The sequence below is a fragment of the Balaenoptera borealis genome (genome assembly GCF_965194805.1).
Source record: "Balaenoptera borealis genome assembly, chromosome: 12".
NCBI classification, from domain to species: domain Eukaryota; kingdom Metazoa; phylum Chordata; class Mammalia; order Artiodactyla; family Balaenopteridae; genus Balaenoptera; species Balaenoptera borealis.
Genome location: NC_138869.1, coordinates 59,254,166 through 59,270,375, shown reverse-complemented (window position 1 = coordinate 59,270,375; position 16,210 = coordinate 59,254,166). Strand labels below are relative to the sequence as shown.

Genomic DNA, 16,210 nt, shown 5'->3' with positions numbered 1-16,210 from the left:
GCTCGTGGCTGGCTGGCCCCGGGAGGGGATTTGGCGGGGACATTGCTAACAGCTGCCCAAAACATTTGTTTCGGGGGTTCTCCCTGTTTCTCCCCTGCAAGGCACTGGCTGCCAATGTACGCTTTTCCTTGGTGGAACGGAAAGATGCCTCTGGAAGAGGTGATGAGCTCCAAGACCAAGTAAGTCCACCAGTGTGCACCCGGCAAACTTCTCTTTTGAGTGCAAAGTCCTATTTGGGCATTTTGCCAATTGTTTCTGATGTGTGTCTGACGTTGAGGACCCTTTATGAGCACTGAGTGTCATTTGGGCATTTTGCCAACTGGTTCTGACCTGTGTCTGACATCGAGGCCCGTTTGTGTTGGGGAGTGTTTGTTTGGGACTCCGTATAAGTCATCCTCTCAGAGAGTTTGTGACAGTTCTGTCTTCTGGTGTATGAGTGTGTGTTCCATTTGTGTGATTGGTATTCTTGTTGCCTTTTGTAAAATGAGAAATTCTGGTTCTTCGTCAAATTCTGAAAAAATTGGTTAAGATGAAACTCTTTTAAAACACCAAAACTGCTTCTTTTTTCATATGCAGTTAGGGAAAGCTAGCTTGACAAAATGCTTTTTTCAGAATTCTGACCCTGAGAGAAGAAAAATATTTCTAGGAGAAAGCTTGAAGTTAACTCTTATCATGGCTTTGAAATAAAAACATAGCATCTCCCCCTTCCCCCAGTTGCTGGCCTCTGACATAAAGCAAATTTTCCTTTCCACCAGCCTTGCCTCTTTATTGGCTTCAGAGTGGCGAGCAGCCAGACCCCACTTTTGGTAACATTACCATGTGTGCTGTGATTCATAAATGGACCCTATTATTTTCCACAAGACCCCTTAGCAGCAGTTCCAAAGGAGCAGGCTCGAGATTTGATTATCCAGGTCCCTCTCCTGAACACATCTTTCACATCTGACATTTACACTGGTTGCAGATTTTTATGGAACTCGTTAGGAAGCAGTCTGAACCTTAAAAAGGTGTGCGTCTTCCTAGAACATTCTGGACCAGGAAAGTCTTTTATTGGACTTTATGCTTTGAGTTGAAACCTGTCCTTGTCTGATTGGAAAGTGTTTCGGGGAACAGATTTTGTTATTTTTCTAAGCCAGGCTGTAGGAATTGAGCTGAAGATATCACTAACCAAAAGGAATTATTTTTTTTTTTCTCAAAGAGCTAAGAACCAAAGGAAATGACTCCAGTGTTGAAAATCCTTTTATTTCCTATGTGGACGATATCTGTGCAGCTGAGACAAACCTTTCCAGTTGGCCCCCACCCAGACTTTATGGGTACTGAGATTAGGAAGTGGTATGGTCAAAATAGTCCTTGGACAAATTGCTTCCAGTCTACAAAACCTCAAAGTTCTTGACAAAGCCATGGTTTCTTGCCACATTTTATTTTTTCACATGGGTAACTGACCTGTCATTCGTTAATTACCTTGCCAGGATTTCTGCAGTTCTTTTAGTAACCTCTATCATTTTTTTTTTTTTTTTCCATTTCTTTTGGAAGGAGGAAGCTGACTTTGTGAGAGAAGTGCAGGGTGTCTGTAAAATTTCTCTTTGTGAGACACCACACGTTTTGCCCATTTCCCTTGTCTTCCATTTGAAATAAAATATTGCCAGGCCACAGTCAAGCTTATAAAAATGTGCTTTCTTCCTTCCCTGATGTCATTCTACACTTTTCTTCTTGCTTTGCTTTTCCATATCTGAAAATAAGGCAATGCTGGATGAGGCTTCAAAATTCAACACCCATAACTTCCTTTGACACGATCCTGCCCCGGGGAAAGAGAAAGGTATTCATCACTCTATAAAATATGCTGCACCCTCAGCCTCTCTACCCGGTCCTGGGATCTGACTCATCTTTGCACTTCTGGTGACCAGCATAGTGCTGACATGTTCTAAGCGTTCAGACATATTTACAAAGTAGGCTCGAGTGGGCAGTGTGTCATGGCATCAGGATGCATAGAGCAGGTAAAAGAGGGATTAATGACATACTTTACAAAGTCAGGAACTGTTCTCTGAATTAAAAACTGTGCTGAGGGAATAGCAGTGGATACAATTCTCTGTTCTTCTAAAAATGCTTAGTTCTTCCCTGTATCTTATCTACTCTATGGGAAGCTATATGGCAGACACTCCCTTGCCAGCCTAGACAACTTTGTACCAACTTAAAACCACTCAGACCTTCACGGAGGTAGTTGTTCCTCATTGCAGTAGTTCTTTTCCTAAGAAGTCTTCGGATTTGATGGGGACTATGGTAGTTCTTATTTAACATACATGATACTTTATTAAAATGAACTTTAGTAGACTGACATTTAGTATTAAATGGGGTTTATACATGCTAGTTACTCAGTCTAATTTGATTTGAACCAAAATTTGTCAAATATGGTTTTCTTTTGCATTTTTCCTTGAAGTATAGTTGATTTACAATGTTGTGTTAGTTTCAGGTGTACAGCACAGTGATTCAGTTTTATATATATATATTCTTTTTCAGATTATTTTCTCTTATAAGTTATTACATAATACTGAGTATGGTTCCCTGTGCTATACAGTAGGTCCTTGTTGTTTATCTATTTTATATATAGTAGTGTGTATATGTTAATCTCAAACTCCTAATTTATCCCTCCCTCCCTTTCCCCTTTAATAAACATAAATTTGTTTCCTAAGTCTGTGGGCCTATTTCTGTTTTGTAAATAAGTTCATTCATATCATGTTTTTAGATTCCACATATAAGCAATATCATATATTTGCCTTTCTCTGTCTGGCTTACTTCACTTAGTATGATCATCTCTAGGTCCATCCGTGTTGCTGCCAGTGGCATTATTTCATTCTTTTTGTGGCTGACTATACTTCAAGTACGTATTTTTAAAAGATACTGTGCTTGGCACTGGGGTAAGAAATAGGGAAGGTGTATTGCCTATAGTCAAGTACTCAGAGGGTAGGAAAGACAGATGCTATATACATATATATATAAAACTAAAAGATAAGATGAACACAATAGCTGATGATAATATGTAATGGCCAGTGAGTGCTTTATACATGTCAGATCTTCTAATAAATCCACTTATCTGAGTTCATTTAATCCTCCCAATGACTCCATAAGGTAGGTGTAAGGGTCATTAGCATTTCACAGGTGAGGATAGCCCGGCACTCTTCTCAAGATCACTCAACCTCCTACCCACAGAGCCTGAGCCCAGATAGTTCCAAAATATATGCTCTCACCTGCCACACAATAGTGCTACAACTAGAGTGCTCTTAGGCAAAAATGAGGAAATGGTTACATTTCCCCTCAGTTTAGAAAAGGCACACAAGAAACAGGAAAGCTTCAGGGAGGACGTGATAGTTGAGCCTGACTCCAAAGTGTGATTGGGAGTTTATGCAGCAGAAATGGCAGAGAGAGATTTACCTGGAACAGGAAAGACCTGGCAAAGGCCGAAAGCTGTAGAAGAGCATGGTGTATTCTGATGGCTTTAAAAGTTCAGTGCTTGCATGTATGAAAACAGGAAGTGATATAACCTGAAATGCAAACCCAAGTCTTATTTGGAAGGTTTTTTTTTTGTAAAAGCTTGAGTGAAGAAGCTATTACAAAGGCAGTGGGGACCAAAGAGATTTATAGGGAGAGGAAAATAATGTGGTCAGAGCTATCTTTTGGAAAGTTAGTTCTAGCAAAAGAATTGCGGATGAGAGAAGGTGAGGACAGCTAGATGCAGGAGCACAGGAGGATGGATCCTTTCCCTTGCGTTCATCTCCTAGCAACAGAAAACATGGCTGAACAGGGATGTAAGCTGTGTTTCTCCACAGAATAAGGCGAAGGTTGAAGGAAGATGGGAACCCAGAGCCAATACGGAGACTCCATCATTAGGAACCTGTCCTTGGCTTGTGACTCTTATCTTCAAGCCTTTCGCCTGTGGTTGCAGACCTCCCCCCTTCCACTTTATCAGTATATTTGCATTTCAGACAGGAAGAATGACAGGGCCAAAGGGCAAAGGATAAGTGACAGCTGAGTGTGTCTTTGTTCAAGAGCTTTCCCTTATGTGTCATTGACCCCAGACTGTAACACAGTCATGGGTGCAGGATACTCAGGTGAGGCTGGAAATTGTAGTTCTATAGCTAGGCACATTGCCAGCCATTGATAAATAGAGTGCTGTTAGGAAGAGAATTCTTTCAGAGTGGATATTACAGTTGTCTCTGTGAGAGTTTTTTTTTTTTTTAATATGTTCTCTTTATACCCACTTTGTTGAGACCTTTTTTTTTTTTTTTATAATAAGTGGATATTGAATTTTGTCAAAAGCTTTTTCTGCATTTATTGAGATGTTCATATGATTTTTATTTTTCAATTTGTTAATGTAGTGTATCACATAGATTGATTTGCAGATTTGACCATTGTGTATGATTATTTTAATGTATTGTTGAATTTGGTTTCTAATATCAATATTTTGTTGAGGAATTTTGCATCATATTCATCAGTGATATTGGCCTTTATTTTTCTTTTTCTGTGATGTCTTTGTCTAGTTTTTTTTTTTTAATTTTTTTTTTTTTTGATGTGGACCATTTTTAAAGTCTTTATTGAATTTGTTACAATATTGCTTCTGCTTTATGTTTCGATTTTTTGGCCCTGAGGCATGTGGGATCTTAGCTCCCTGATCAGGGATTGAACCTGCAACCCCCTGCATTGGAAGGCGAAATCTTAGCCACTGGACCTCCAATGAAGTCCCCTTTGTCTAGTTTTGATATTAGGGTTGTTGCTGGCCTCATAGAATAAGTTCAGAAGCATTCATTCCTCTTCAGTTTTTTGAAATAATTTGAGAAGGATGGGTGAGGAGCTTTGGGATTAGAAAAGGTTAAGTGGAGACAAATTCTATAGGTGAGAATCCAGAAGAGCCAGGTACTAATAAGATGAGGCAGTCTGGGGACCGGAAGGCATCAAGGAAGATGCTGTAGTTTCTGACTTTGGCAACTGGGTCAGTAATAATGGTTTTAACTGAGATGGGGAGAATAAAGAAAGATTAGTTTTATGGACAAAGTAATATATGTGATTCAGATATATTGAGTTGGATATAGCACTGGGACATCTCATGAAAAATTTGGTAAGTTGCTGTAAACGGACCTAAAGTTCAGGAGATGACGATATGGGTGTCAGGTCATCTAAACCACAGAAGCTGATTAAGTCACCTAAGCAGACTGAATAGGATGGCAGATAGCACAGGACCAAGGGGAGGGACTCTTTAAGGGCAAGCAGAAAAAGTCAGGGAAACAGACAGGGTGTAATGCCATAAAAGTGAAGAATAGCATTTCTAAAAAGAGATGCTCAACGGTGTTGAGTACCTTGAAGATGCCAGATTGCAAAGAAGATATTGGGTCGGCAATTAGGTCATTATTAGTGTTCAACAGATGTTGAAAAAATAAGTATATTAACACATACATTTCTTAACTTTGTATGTAGCTTGATTTCATATTCTTTCAGGGACTAGCTGTGTTTAGAGAAGAAATCACACAGAAGTCAAGGCAGATCCAAAATGGTGTTAGGGGATAAGAAACATCAAGGAAATATGGGCACCTTCCACAAGTCAAGTTCAAGTGAAAACATTTTTATACTTTATTTCTTTCTTAGAATCCTACGTGCCCCAGTTTTTTTTCTAAACACCCATTTTTTTAAATTTATTTTTTATTGAAGTATAGTTGATTTAAAATGTGTTAATTACTGCTGTACAGACATATATATATATATATATATATATACATACATACATATATATACTTTCTTTTTCATATTCTTTTCCATTATGGTTTTTCACAGGGTATTGAATATAGTTCCCTGTGCTATACAGTAGGACCTTGTTGTTATCCATTCTGTGTATACCAATTTGCATCTGCTAATCCCAAACTCCCAATCCATCCCTCTCCCACCCTCCTCTTCCTTAGCAACCACCAGTCTATTCTCTATGTCCCTGATTATGTTTCTGTTTTATCGATAGGTTCATTTGTGTCATATTTTAGATTCCACATATAAATGATATCATATGGTATTTGTCTTTCTGACTTACTTCACTTAGTATGATAATCTCTAGGTCCATCCATGTTTCTGCAAATGGCATTATTTCATTCTTTTTATGGCTGAGTAATACTCCATTGTATATATGTACCACATCTTCTTTATTCCTTTGTCTGTTAATGGACATTTAGGTTGTTCCCATGTTTTGGCTGTTGTGAATAGCACTGCTGTGAGCATTGGGGTGCATGTATCTTTTTAAATTAGAATCTTGTCCAGGAGTGGGATTGCTGGGTCATATGGTAATTGTATTTTTAGTTTTCTGAGGAAGCTCCATACTGTCTTCCACAATGGCTGCACCAACTTACATTCCCACCAACAGTGTAGGAGGGTTCCCTTTTCTCCACACCCTCTCCAGCATTTGTTATTTGTAGACTTTTTAATGATGGGCATTCTGATTGGCATGAGGTGGAACCTCACTGTAGTTTTGATTTGCATTTCTCTAATAATTAGCAGTGTTGAGCATCTTTTCATGTGCCTATTGGTCATCTGTATTTCTTCTTTGGAGAAATGTCTTTTTAGGTCTTCTGCCCGTTCTTTTGACTGGATTTTTTTTTTGCTGTTGTTGAGTTGAATGAGCTGCTAAACACCCATTTTTGCAGCTTTTGAAAACTGTGACTTGTAGAATATTTGGGGTAACTAAAAGGGCAGAAAGCAAGTCTGTTGTGCATAAGTCAAAGTAACTTGCAATGCTTACATTTTTAAATAGTGCTTGCCTCTTATCTCTTTCTGAATGCAGGGCTTTTCATCCATGCATCCACGGTGTATGCTGAGTGACCATCCTGTGTCTGCCTGTACCAACTTTATGGATGACTCAGTCAGACTCATTGTAGATCATTTCTGAGAAATACTAGACACATGTCTACTTTTCTTACGTGGACCCACAGCCACTTAGAAATGAGTTCTTCTTTGAATTTTAAAGACAGAACAACCATTGTCTTATGAGTTATCATATCATGGTATTGGGCACAATCTCATGCCTCTCCTGGCTATCACACTGCTGTATCCATTTTTTGTTTTAGGCTATAAAGTAGCCACCTCCATGCATGGACACATGAAAGTAATGAAAATACCTCAGGAAAAATACAGGAAGATTCTATTGTTAATAATGTGTATGACCTCTTCCATCGCAAGAGAAGGCCATGATTAAAGATGTATCCTTTAACAGAGATGAGTATGAAAACATTTATAGTTTTCAGGGTCAATTAGCAACTCGCTTTTCACCTTGGCAGGAAATGTCTAAAGTTTAAGTGACCATTTTCATCTCATCAACACACTTCATACCACTTGGTTTGTTCATCTTTCAAAATCAGTAAGAGTTTGTAAGCTCATTCACAGTTCGTAATTCGCTGAAGGCAGGGGTCCACTTATACACTGTGTGTTACAAGGTGGAAAAGATGACATTTTAATTTGGTGTCTCAACTAATAAAAGTATTCAGTTCTTCCTTAAGGACTTTATTATGATATTTACAAACACACAAACCAAACAGAGAATGTTAGGGGTACCTAACCTATGTGAGCAAGGTTGATGGGGGACTGGGGTAGAGAGGTGGGAATGGAGAGGTTGCCTTACATACACCTTACCTATATTTCTATGTTCCCTAAATAATAGCCTAAATTGGCAATGTTGTAGGGAAATTGCCATAGCTTTTATCGATAGTTGCAAAGTACATCGGTACAACTCTTCTAGAAAGCAATTTGTCCGTAAGTTTCAGGCCCTTATGTATATTACCTCAGCATTTATACTACTGGGAACTAATCTTGGGACAGAAATTAATCCAAGAGAAGAAGAAAGTCACCCAAAAAGTAAAAATGAGAAATTATGAAGGCTGAATAAGGCAAGGGCTGTGCGAATGGAGAAGATGTAAGAGATTCAGGAAGTGTTAGAAGGTCAGTTTGACCTAGTCGGGTGATGGAGGGGATGAGTGGAGGATAAGAAGGTGAAGAAGAAGAGAGAGCCTAGAATGACCTTGGAGGTTTCAGACTCGGTCAGCTGTCTTAGCTCACTCATTTAGAAACAAAATACACAAGCAGAAAAACATACTAGAAGGGTTACCCAGGGTTTGCATTGAGTACTGTTGCATTTGAAAGGTCTGTGTGACAAAGATGCTAAGTAGACAGAAAAAAACGAACAAACAAAAAGAAAACAGGTCTGGGATTAGAAGATATCCAGGCTAGAGACATAGATTTGGAAGTCATAAGTGGTCATTGGGAAGCAACCCAAAAAAGAAGTAAAAATATATTTAGAGTGGAATACTAATACATAGTAATCATTGTGAGGACTGTGTTGCATCTTGGGAAAATTCTCATAACATTAAGTAAAAAATGAGAATGAAATACATCACCGCCATGATTATAGTTTATATGCATAAGGACAAGGACTAGATCGAGATAAAAAATGAAAATATTGTAATTTGAATAGGTGGTAGGATGATGTAAATGCTTTCTTTCATTTGCTGTTAATACTGTTTTTACTATATTTGTGCAACAAGAGTAACTTGAAAGCATTCATACATTTAACGTGCACGTTGCTGTAGAGTTATGAAGTTGAGGAACGTTCTTAGAAGCTAGTGATTTTTAAATCTTTGTATTTAATAAAGTAAAAGTTTAGATGGACAGACAGAGCATATCTGAAACAAATAGAAATGGAACACTGTTACTTGAAGCTTTGTGGAGAATCTATACGCCTTTTTCTTCCCAGCTTCCCACCCCCTCCCCCCCGCCCCCCCCAACCCCGTCCCAAGTACTTCCCTTATCCCTTAGGTGAGGACCACAGTTGGAAAACCACTCAGTCTATGCTTTTCTCCTCAGATGATGGTGTGAAACTCAGAGGTCAACCAACAGAACTCAAATCAAATCAGTTGAACTGTGAGGCTGGCAGTTTTTTGGCACTTTGGTTTCTATCTTAAAATTTCCTCCTTTGCCTTCACACTTTCTGTCAGCCAGATCAGTTAGGATGAGTTTATGGGGTAGATTTTACTGCTGCAATCCCAAACTTGGACCTAATTTATCCCCCCAAATGCCATCAAACTGCTGTATTGTTATTACAATGGAAGTTTTACAATGCATTCTAAGGTATGTTTTTTTGTTGTTGTTGTTCTTGTTGTTTGTTGTTTTTTTGTGTGTATTTAATGATAACTTTTTCTGTGATTTATTGAGTGAATGGCCAAAAGTTTGACCCTTCTGTTCTTTTTTTATTTAATTGAAGTGTAGTTGATTTACAATGTTGTTGTATTAATTTCTGCTGTATAGCAGAGTGATTCAGTTATACATATATACATTATTTTTTATATTCCTTTCTCTTATGGTTTATCACAGGATATTGAATATAGTCCCCTGTGCTATAGGGACAGTAGTGGGACCTTGTTAGTTATCCATTCTATACATAATAGTTTGCATCTGCTCATCCCAAACTCCCAATTCATCCCTCCTTCCCCACCCCTCCCCCTTGGCAACAACAAGTCTGTTCTCTGGTTGTGGGTCTGTTTCTGTTTCATAGATGGGTTCATTTGTTTGACCCTTCTGTTCTAATCAGAGTTGCCAGATAAAATATAGCAGCTCCAGCTAAATTTGAATTTCAAATAACCAACAAATACATTTTAATATAAATATGTTTAGTATATGCATTTTTTTAAGTATATGCATTTTTAGTATATGTCCCATATAATTTTTCACTCTTTATCTGAAATTCAAATTGAATTGGACATCGTGGTGTTTTCTTTGCTAAATCTGGCAGCTTAGTCTCAATATTAAGAAGGTACTTTCATTCTAATGTGGAGACCTAGTGGCAACAGCCACTGGCCAGATGTGATACCTGAGCACTTGAAATGTGGCTCGTCCACATTGAGATATGCTGTGAGTGTAAAATACACACTAGGTTGTGAAGAGCTAGCATTAAAAAAGAATGAAAATACTTCATTAATAATTTCAATATTAAATGTGGAGATGATACCATTTTGGATAGGTTGGGATAAAATATATTAAAATTAATTTCACCTGTTTCTTTTACTTTTATTAATGTGGCTACTAAAAAGTTTACAATTACACTTGTGACATACATTAGATTTCAGTTGGACAGTACTGATTTTCTAGGCCTGGAGGAAATTCTGGTTTTTAGCTGTTTTGCAGAAGATATTTCCAAGAAGCCAAATAAATACCATCAGCAGAGTAGGCTGAATGAAAGTAGTACAAGATTTATGCAAAACACACCTAGCCAAAGTCAAGTGAGAAAAATGAGAATATATCTTCATGTTGGTGAAAGTAGTTGGATTTGATAAACACTCCATATCAGTGGATGCATACGTACTCTGCACAAATTAATAGAAAGGGTGTTATCCTTTATTGCTGTTTCTCAGCAAAACACTGAAAGTGCTGATTTCTCTGTAACTTCAATGATACAATGCAGTCTTCCCCCAGGGAGTTCGCTATAACTCATTGGTGTTTACTTCTATCCAGTGAAGTTAGAGACTCATAACACAGACATCAAAATTTGGAAGGGATCACAAGGTATTACCTACTGAGGTCAAGGTTCATGTCAAAACTAATATTAACTGTTCCATCTGCCTGTAACGTACTTTGCAGAGAGCTCCTGGGTCAGTCCTTACTGTGTTAGGTCTCTGCTCAAATGTCATCTGTTCAAGAGGGCCTCCCATAACAGTATTATCTGAGATGGAGATGTACCCTTTCACTTTCTCGTGCTTACACACTTTATTTTGTTTGTAACACTGGCATTCTGTTTTATTTCATCCCATCCCTCATAGTACTGAAGATTTTAAATTGTTTTAAGTAGTATATATTACTTTCTGTCCTCCCAACTAGCATAAAGCTTCATGATGGCAAAATTGTTTACTGCAGTATCCGCAGAACCTAGAATAGTGCCTGGGTCGTTAGCAGGGGGGCTGTGATCCTGTGGCTTTCTGATATTTCCTAGTACGTTTATTTCTTCTTGTTCCTTGTTATTTAACAACTTGTTGATATGTCAAAAACCAAGTTTGAATTGGTCTTCCGCACTTTGGAAGTCAGCAAAACAGCTCCTGGATCTCTGCTCCCTCACTTCCTCCTGTGGGGCTCCTACGCTGAGTCAGGCACATAATAGCTGCCCAGAATACAGTAGAATTCGTGGAGCCAGAGCTCCACCCCTCAGCAAGCTTGCTTCCTAGGAACAATCTCATTTTCAATGGTTTTAAGCTTCCTTTTTGAACTGAAGTGCCAGAAAATTGAGTTCATGATGTATCAACGTATGCTGACAAATTTGTTTGCTAATTTTTAATGGAATCAACAAAATATGGGTCACTTACTTTGCACGGGGGTGGCCAGTTCTCAGCTCTTCATGTGGATGAACTCAGTTATCCTCACTGTAACACCAGTGCTATCATTACCCTCATTTTTTCAGATGAGGACACTGAGGCAAGGAAAGGCACACAGTCAGTGAGACAGGCTGGCTCCAGGATGTTTTAACAACCCGATACCTAAGGTCGATGCAGCTAACCAAAATAAAACTACTGTTGACCTCTTCTGTGAAGTTTAAGATCCCGAGTTGTTTATTCTGGTTTGGGCATGATGTTAGCTTGGAATGCTCTTCATCTCCATCTTAGCGTAACCCAGTCTTACCCATTTTACAAGACTAAGCATACTGTAAAATCTGGCCCAGTCAGGAAAACGGCCATGCCTCTAGGCTGTTCAGAAAGAGGGATTGTTTGCATAGAGATGAAAGAGCCAAGAAGCTGAACACAGCCTACAGGGGAACCCAGAGGTGAGGACAGCAGGGAACTGCCAGCACATCCAGGTCTGGAGGGAGAGAGGGGGAAGCTGGTGTTACCATAACCAGAAATCGGGCCATCCGGTGAAAACTAGGACCACAGAAGGGCTACCTGGTGGGAGCTGAGCCAGGAGGAGACACTGTAGCAGAAAGAAATACATTGTGTTCTCCTCTGCTGCCTATTCTTCTGCCAGGGCCTCCCATTGGCCAAGCCTACTGGAACGTAGTTGGCAAAGGGGCCTGGGAAATGTAGTTTCCAAGGATACAGAGCAGAAGGATAATCTGCCGGCTGACAGGTAATTGACCCGGACACATTAGGTGTCCTCTGACGTCAGAGCTCCCACGGCCCAATAAGGTAATAAGGTAATAAACCTTTCCTCTTTTGTGATAGAGGCATAATAGATGTTAGTTTAGTACAGCACTGTTGTACACTGTTGTACTATATATTATGTATTATTATTACAGCACTGTTGTTAAGTGCTGTTCACACAGCAACTCCGCTCTACCCTCAAAAGAGCCCTACAGAGTAAGCAAACTATTATCCCCATTTTCCAGATGGGGAAACTGAGGCACAGTAACTCCCCAGCATCGCATAGTAAGTGACAGAACCTGGATTCCACTCCAGGCTGTCCAGCTCCGATGTTCATTCTCTTAACACCGCACTCCTCTTGCCTCTCAAGGTTCCTGCTGTCTAGTTCCTGAGCATCTAGTGCAGGGCTCTGCATGAAGCAGGGACTCATTAAATACTCATTTGAAAAATAATTTCCTGATTTTACTACTACATAGTAATCACTTAGATTCTTAACTTTTATAATCACATGGGTTGGTTTGTTTTTCAAATTGTTATTTCCTTTGTTTTTTACATTTCAGTAGTCTCATCTCCCATAGTCTAACTGTCCTGTGCTTTTTCATCTCCACAACTGCATGTTATTTTCAGGAAAGCAAATTCCTGGGGTCAGATATCCAGAGATATCTTCTTTAGAGTTCTCCAGTGTTATAAACCACATTCTTGGGAACATAATCAGTTTGATTCCTGGAAAGTGAACTTTGATGAGGCAAAATTCTTACAACAGCTGCTTTCTATTTATCAGTCTGCCATTGCTGGCTTACTGTACTTAAGAAGCTTCACATACATGATCGTCTTTAATGCACACGGCAACCCTGTGAGCATTTTGATAAAATTTTCCATTGCCTTTGTTTTGCTTCCTTATTTGTTACCTATTCTTTTTCCACTATAATCATGTCCAGTTTCAATATGAGGACATTTTCAAGATGAGGAAACTCAGACTCATGGGTCACACCCAGTTAGCAGCAGAAAGCGGATTTGAACTGTATCCGTCCAGTACAGAGCTTCCAAAGGTTTCAGTGATGACACACGATCCCATACAAAATGAAAGCATACAGAGATGAAGGGGCTGAAGGAAATGCAGATGCTCCTTCTGATGCCTGAGGAATGTGGATGCACCTTTAGAAAGCACATGCTGTACGCTGATTTCATAAAACATTTAGGCCTGGAAAAGATGGTCTTTACTTTTTTTTTTTTTAAGGGAATTTCTTTTTCACTTTTAAAAAAAAATTTTAACTTAAAAAAAATTTTTTCTTGGCCGTGCCGCGTGGCATGCGGGATCTTAGTTCCCCAACCAGGGATTGAACCCGTGACCCCTGTGGTGGAAGCGCAGAGTCTTAACCACTGGACCACCAGGGAAGTCCCGGCCTTTACTTCTTAAGAATGACCTCTTGTGACCACCAGCCACAGAAGAAAGTACCTGAAGAATGGATTTCTTTCAGTGAGCAAAACCTAAATAAGCATCTGTTTTAATAATTGGCAAGCCCTTTAATTGAGGCATTCGCATGCTTGTCTTTCTTCTGGCCTTTCTTCCAGTTGGATTTCTGTGTATGACTATTATGGAGAACTGTGACTTTAAAAATATATTTTAAAAAGCCCACAGTTAGCCTGTGAGCACATTTTTATTCAGACTCTGGCTGTAGGAACTGAGTTTGACTAGGTTCTGAATCCAAAGAAAATCCAGAGAGGCATTCCTAAACTTGGACCTTTTGTCCAGGCTCACTTCCTATTGACCCCGTGACAGCCCTTCCGCTGGCCCATGGTCAAGCTGTCCGCACAGAATAGGGAGCAGTGTTCTCCAGGGCAGCAAGATCATCCAGCTGATAAAAAGGAGCATGAGATGCAACCAAAATGCCAATTCTCTTTCCTTTCTGGGTTTGCTTGAGTCCAAAGGTCAAAAGGAAGACAGAGCAGTGCAGTGTGTTCATTGGTAATTCCATGCTCATGAGGGCTCAGTAATGCAATCCGTTCCCATTCCCATCTCCTCAAGGAGTCCTTCAATCTCCCATCTTCATCCCCTAAACACCGGCTTGTGTGAACATGCTATTAGCTGGCAGGGTCCAATTTCAATATTAGCAGTTCCATTCAGTTTCAAGGTCCTCACAGTTGTCTACGCTGTGTATGAATCTGACACTGCTGCCAATTTTCTTTGAGGGCATTTTAGTATCATCTCAGTGCTTATGTTATTATCTCTGGAAGTGTTGTTTTTCAGCTATTTTCTGCCTCTAAAAAGACAGGGTCGTTTAGCTATTTTATCAATGAAATTTGAGCATGTAGTGTCGCTAACACTTGACTTGTGATTTTCTTGATTTCTTTTATGTCACTACCTGACCAAGGAAACAGTAGTTTCAGTGAGAAGGCACCTTAAGGATCATCTGTTCTCTAGTGACTCAATGTGTGTCCACACAGAAGCAGCGTGAGCATCTCCCAGGGCTTGGTAGAAATATTCAATCTTAGCATCACCCCAGATCTGCTGCTCAGAATCTGCATTTTCTCAAGACCCCCCAGTGCTTCCTATGCAAATTAAAGTTTGAAAATCTTTAAAGTTTGGCCCAGATCCACACTACAAACGCATCTTGTAAGCAGTCCTGTGAGGGGTTTTCCAGTCTCTTTTGATCACTTCCAATAATAGGGATGTCACTTTCGCAAGAATTATTGGAGAACTGAACTCTGCCTCCTTGTGATTTCCACACTTAGACCTTATTTCTTCTCTTTAGAGCAAACAGAATAGGTCTAATCTGACCTTTCAAATAGTTGAAGATAACTAACCTGTTTCTCATCCCTTTTCTTTGTCTCTCTCTCTCTGTCTCTCATCCTCTCTCTTTTATTGGCTTCTACCCACTTGCTCTGTATCCCTCCCCTCTTACCTCTTTTCATGCTAAGTAGATTTTCTACTGTTCCTAACCTTGCCTGCTTTCCATATTTGTCAACAATAATTATTACTGTCTCACTAATGGACTCTGGATGTCCAGTTTCTCTGAAGATGTGTTGTGTAAAATGGGATATAATATATATATAACATTCCATGAGATGTATCAGTAAGTATATTTACTGTGTGTGTTTGTAGAGAAGTACAGGGGATTTTTTTTTTTTTTTTTTGGACTGTGGAACAAAGACAAAGATGCAACTGCTGACTCTGAACTGTTTCCAGCACCCTCCTGGAGGCTACCTGGCCACCACATCCAGGAGGATCCAGAGAGTGGCATTATTGTTCCACACAGTCATCAGTAGGTGGAGTTAAAAAAGGGGGCTCAGTGGGTGTGAGGAGTATCAGCATTCTCTGTGTCTATGAGTCTGCTTTCATTTTGTTTTGTTTGTTTCTTTGTTTTGTTAGATTCCACATGTAAGTGAGATCTTACAGTATTTGTCTTTCTCTTTCTGACTTACTTCACTTAGCATAATATCCTCAAGGACCGTTCATGTTGTCACAAATGGCAATATCTCATTTTTATGGCTGAGTAATATTCCTTTATGTGTATATAGCACATCTTCTTTATCCATTCATCTATCAGTGGACACTTAGGTTGCTTCCAGATCTTGGCTGTTGTGAATAACGTTACAATGAGCATCAGTCTGCATATATCTTTTCTAATTAGTGTTTTTATTTTATTCAGGTACATATCAGAAGTGATTTTGTTGGATCCTATGGTAGTTCAATTTTTAATTTTTTAAGGAAGCTCCATACTGTTTTCCATAGTAGATGCACCAATTTACAATCGCACAAGCAATGCAGGAGTGTTCCCTTTTCCCTGAATCCTCACCCACATGTTATTTGTTATTGTTTTGATAATAGCCATTCTGACAGGTGTGAGGTTGTAACTCTTTGTGGATTTAATTTGTATTACCCTGATGATTAGTGATGTTGAGCATCTTTTTAGGTGCCTGGTAGCCATCTGTATGTCTGTTTTGGAAAAATGTCTATTCAGGCCCTCTCCCCATTTTTTAAATCAAGTTGTTTGTTTTTTCAGTGTTGAGTTTTATGAATTCTTTGTATATTTTGGATATTATCCCCTTATCAGATATATCATTTGAAAATATCT

The 16,210-nt window shown here is 39.2% G+C and overlaps 1 protein-coding gene across 11 annotated transcripts in view; it reads left to right on the top strand.

Annotated features, from left to right (window-relative positions):
• The window catches only part of RBMS3 (RNA binding motif single stranded interacting protein 3), a gene marked incomplete at its 3' end in the record, with an annotated part of 720,886 nt that overhangs the window by 256,249 nt on the left and 448,427 nt on the right, over positions 1 to 16,210 (top strand). The window lies entirely within an intron of this gene.